This window comes from Neophocaena asiaeorientalis, unplaced genomic scaffold (genome assembly GCF_003031525.2).
Source record: "Neophocaena asiaeorientalis asiaeorientalis breed wild unplaced genomic scaffold, Neophocaena_asiaeorientalis_V1.1 scaffold147, whole genome shotgun sequence".
Taxonomy (NCBI): Eukaryota; Metazoa; Chordata; class Mammalia; order Artiodactyla; family Phocoenidae; genus Neophocaena; species Neophocaena asiaeorientalis.
The window spans coordinates 6,005,685-6,010,799 of NW_020173758.1; the positions used below are offsets into that span (position 1 = coordinate 6,005,685).

General features: G+C 46.1%; 1 protein-coding gene across 5 annotated transcripts in view; it reads right to left on the reverse strand.

Annotated features, from left to right (window-relative positions):
- LRRC39 (leucine rich repeat containing 39) overlaps nucleotides 1-5,115 on the reverse strand; it is a 37,425-nt gene that overhangs the window by 25,893 nt on the left and 6,417 nt on the right. The window contains exon 1 of one of the 5 annotated variants that reach the window (XM_024751288.1): nucleotides 2,420-2,477. The exons of 3 other annotated variants lie outside the window; for them this stretch is intronic. The gene's annotated coding sequence lies outside the window, so the exon portion shown is untranslated. Of the gene's footprint in view, nucleotides 1-2,419; nucleotides 2,478-5,115 lie in introns of those variants that run through there. One more of the 5 variants, XM_024751289.1, reaches the window with a different exon arrangement.

The following is a 5,115-nucleotide window of genomic DNA, read 5'->3' on the forward strand; positions in this document are numbered from 1 at the left end:
ACCTAAATTCTTGATCTCCCACCTGTTCTCATTTCTTCCGTCCTCTTAGTAAGACCCACAACAGCTGTTCTCCATGCTGGGCGTACTCAGTAAAAGCCTGATATAGGTGGCTTCTTCCTAACAGAACTGCCATTTTTCTTGTCATGCTTCGGTTGTTTTCGTGGCTCCCGTCTGGACCGTCTCCAAATTCTTCTGCTCAGTTTTAGCAAGCTGGCCTAGAGTTCCCTCACAGGGCTCTGACTCACATATGAATTAGCTTGTGGTCAGAGCCCTCCTGCTCAGTACCGGGACTGTCTCCTAATGAATTTATTTCCTTTTAATTCTAAGCTTGCAAACATCAAGGATTCATGATACCTTCAGTGTTCGTCTAAATGTGAATGCCTTCTTTTTTTTTTTTTTTTTTGTGAATGCCTTCTGTCACACTGAAAAGCCTGTGGTTATTTTGATGGGGTAACAATGGTAACATGACCCATCTGTGGTTTGGCAAAAATAGTTCAGAGTTGACCTGGTCTGTCTGATGAGATGTTACTGAAACGTGTGGTGACCTTGAGTTGCTAAAGAGTGAAAATGAGCTTAGGAGAGAAGTGGATCCAGAGAGAACTATTTAGGAAACATTTGGGAGAGAGATGTGGCCAGAACTTTTGCCAAGCGCACAGGTGAGTAGTAGGGAAGGAAGCCAAACTGCAAGGAGTTCAAGACCACCCATTCAATTCTAATTGAACCCAAGTTAGGCAAAGGCAGGAAGGAGCAGGACGGAAGCTTGTCCATGCAGTGGCAGGCAGAGGTAACAATGTGAAAAAGGTGTGTTTTGAGTCTTTTTTTAGGCAGAGGGAAATTAGCCATTAAAGAGGTAGGGAGGTTTTTTTTCTTTTTTCGGTATGCAGGCCTCTCACTGTTGTGGCCTCTCCCGTTGCGGAGCACAGGCTCCGGACACACAGGCTCAGCGGCCACGGCTCACGGGCCCAGCTGCTCCGCGACATGTGGGATCTTCCCAGACCGGGGCATGAACCCATGTCCCCTGCATTGGCAGGTAGACTCTCAACCACTGCACCACCAGGGAAGCCCGGTAGGGAGGTGTTTTTGTTCGTTTGTTTTTGTTTTGGTGGTGGGGGGGGATTATTTTAAAAATAAGAACAGTTTTCTCTATATGTTTATTTTATTAGTTAGGGCAGCACTGTCCAGCAGAATTTTCTGTGATGATGGATATATTCTGTATCTGCCATGTCCAATATGGTAGCCACTAGCCACATGTGGCTATTTAAATTTAAATTTATTAAAATTAAAATCAGTTTCTCAGTTACACAAGCCACATTTCAAGTGTGCAATAGCCACAGTAATTAAAACTTAAATTTAAATAGTCACATTCGGCCAGTAGGTATTGCACCGGACAGCTTAGAGTTAGGGCATTGTTTTGAGATTAGTCTCCAGATAGTGTCTTAAAACAACAAAAGTTTATTTTTCACCTGCAGTACATTCAAACCAATCAGTGCTAGTATATGGGGGATGGGGGCTTTGCTGGTGCCCCCACTGTGTGTAGCTGCCATCTTCAACATGCAGGCTTCCCCGCAGTGGAGAGAAAGGAGAGTGTGGAGGAGTTCTTGGGAGGTTTAATGGGCCACATCTGGAAATGGCCTACATCACCTCTACCCATATTCTAATGGCTAGAAATAAATCACACGGCCCTACCTAACTGCAGGCTAAGCTGTACATGTTTAACTGTGTGCCCAGAAGGAAAATGTAATGGCTCTATGGACATTCAACATTAAACTTCCACATTTATCAACAATAAATGTTTTTAAATTTAAAGTGTTCTGAGTCTCTAATGACTTTGCTATGAAGAACTGGAAATTAATCTTAACTAGTGTGCCAAGGGAATCTTAACTAGCTTAATTGAGGAATGATTGGGAGAGCAGAGGATCAAAAGGGAGCATGGCCAGGTTTCCCCTGCCCACTTGGGCCCCCGGAGCCTCCTGAGATTCCCGGGCCTGAACGTCTGCCCACCGAGGCCCCCTCCAGCCAGCAGGTCCTGAGGGAGTGGGAGGGAGGGAAGGGGGAGCAAAAGTAAAGGCTGGATCCCCGGGACCGGCACCCCTGAGGGGTAGCTGGGGGAGGGGAGGAGTTCCTACACCCAGCGGGACGCACCCATGGTTAGGGGTCCAGCAGGGACAGGGGAGACCCTGGGGGAGACAGTGGGGGAGGGGCACGAAGGAACGGAAGGGAATGCGGCCAGTGCTTTCCCCGTCCACTTAGGCACCAGGGAGCCTGTTGGACTCCTGGACCTAATCCTCTGCCCTCAGAGCCTCCCTCCTGCGGTGCAGAGCTCAAGCCCTGCCCCTACATCCTCACCCAGGGCCCTACCTCTTAGACTCTCTCCAACACGCTGGGCCTAAACCCCACCCACACACCCTCAGGGCCCTACCTGCAAACTCGGGAACTCCACGCTCCACAGGCCTCCCTTTCCACGCGCTGCCTCTCCCCTTCTGTGCAGGTCCTAAGCAGAGGCCCCGCCACACGCTTGAACGTGCCCAGCCTAGGCTCCGCCCCCAGGGCCTTTCCCTGCTGCGTGGGTCCTGAGCCTAGGCCCCGCCCCATGCTCAAACATCACACCCCCACCAGCCTAGGTCCCACCCCACCCTAAACCCCCGGCCCTACCTAAGTTCTACCCCCGCCTAAACTCCGCCCCCATAGCCAAGGCTTTTTCTTTCTTTTTTCTGCGGCGGTTTTGTTTTACCTTGTTGCAATTGTTTCCATTATAGTTTTATTTTTCCTAATATATTTTTTATCTTTCATGGGAAGTCCTCATCTCAGCACCAAGCCCCAGCTCTACCCAACTGCCTGCAAAGTCCAGTGCTGGACGTCTCAGGCCAAACAACCAGTAAGCCAGTACCACCCATCAAAAAAAAAAAAAGAAATGACAAAAACATTTGTTATGGATGAAGGAGCAAGGTAAAACCTACAAGACCAGGTGAATGAAGACGAAATGGGCAACCTGCCTGAAAAAGAATTCAGAGAAATGATAGTAAAGATTATCCTTGGTCCTGGAGGGACAATGGAGAAAATACAAGAAACATTTGACAAGGATCTAGAGGAACTGAGAAGCAAACAAATTGATGAACAACACAATTACTGAAATTAAAAATGCTGTAGAGGGAATCAATGACAGCATAGCTGAGGCAGAAGACCGGATGAGTGAGCTGGAGGATAAAATGGTGGAAATAACTGCCAGGGAGCAGAATGAAGAAGGAAGAGTGAAAAGGGTTGAGGACAGTCTCAGAGACCTCTGGGACAACATTAAACGCACCAACATTCGAATTATAGGGGTCCCAGAGGAAGAAGAGAGGAAGAAACGGTCTGAGGAAATATTTGAAGAGACTGGAGTCAAAAACTTCCCTAACATGGGAAAGGAGACGGTTGGTCAAGTCCAGGAAGCGCAGAGAGTACCATACAGGATAAACCCAGGGAGAAACATGCGAGACACATACTTATCAAACTGTCAAAAATTAAATACAAAGAAAGAATATTGAAAGCAGCAACGGAAGGGCACCAGGTAACATTCACGGGAATCCCCATAAGTTTAAAAGCTGATTTTTTGGCAGAAACTCTAAAGGCCAGAAGGGAGTGGCAGGTCATATTTAAAGTGTTGTGGGTGTGGGTGTGGGGGGCGGGGCAGAAACCTACAACCAGGATTGCTCTACCCAGCAAGGATCTCATTCAGATTCAATGGAGAAATTAAAACCTTTACAGATAAGCAAAAGTTAAGAGGGTTCACCAAACCAGCTTTACAAAAAATGCTGGGGGAGCTTCTCTAGGCAGGAAACACAAGAGAAGTAAAAGACCTACAATAACAAACCCAAAACAATTAGGAAAATGGTAATAGGAACATACATATCAATGATTACCTTAAATGTAGACGGATTAGATGCTCCACCAAGGGACACAGACTGGCTGGGTGGATGCAAAAATAAGACCCATACATACGCTGTCTACAAGAGACCCAACTTCAGACCTAGGGACACATTCCGACTGAGAGTGAGGGGATGGAAAAAGATATTCCATGCAAGTGGAAATCGAAAGAAAGTTGGAGGGCTTCCCTGGTGGCACAGTGGTTGAGAGTCCGCCTGCCGATGCAGGGGACATGGGTTCGTGCCCCAGTCCGGGAAGATTCCCACATGCCACGGAGCGGATAGGCCTGTGAGCCATGGCCGCTGAGCCTGCACGTCCAGAGCCTGTGCTCCACAACGGGAGAGGCCACAACAGTGAGAGGCCTGCATACCGCAAAAAAACTAAAACCAAAACAACAACAACAAAAAAAGCTGGAGTAGCAATTCTCATATCAGACAGAATAGACTTTAAAATAGGGACTGTTACAAGAGATGAGGAAGGACACTATACGGTGATCAGGGGATCAATCCAAGAAGAAGATATAACAATTGTAGATATTTGTTCACCCAACATAGTAGCACCTCAATGCATGGGGTGGATGCTAACAGCCATAGAAGGGGAAATCGACAGTAACACAATAATAGTAGGGGACTGGGCTTCCCTGGTGGTGCAGTGGTTGAGAGTCCGCCTGCAGATGCAGGGGACACAGGTTCAATCAACCAAAATGAAAATAAATAAACACAAGCTTTAAATGACACATTAAACAAGATGGACTTATACTGTTTGGACTGATATTTATAGGACATTCCATCCCAAAACAGCAGAATACACTTTCTTCTCAAGTGCTCATGGAATATTTTCCAGGATAGACCCTATCTTGGGTCACAAATCTAGCCTTGGTAAATTTAAGAAAATTGAAATCGTATCAAGTATCTTTTCCGGCCACAACGCTATGAGACTAGATATCAATTACAGGGAAAAAACTGTAAAAGATACAAACACATGGAGGCTAAACAATACGCAACTAAATAACCAAGAGATCACTGAAGAAATCAAAGAGGAAATTAAAAAATACCCAGAAACAAATAACAATGAAAACATGATGATCCAAAAGTAGTTCTAAGAGGGATGTTTATAGCCATACAACTTACTTCAAGGAACAAGAAAAATCTCAAACAAACAACCTAACCTTACACCTAAAGTAATTAGAGAAAGAAGAACAAAAAAAAAAAA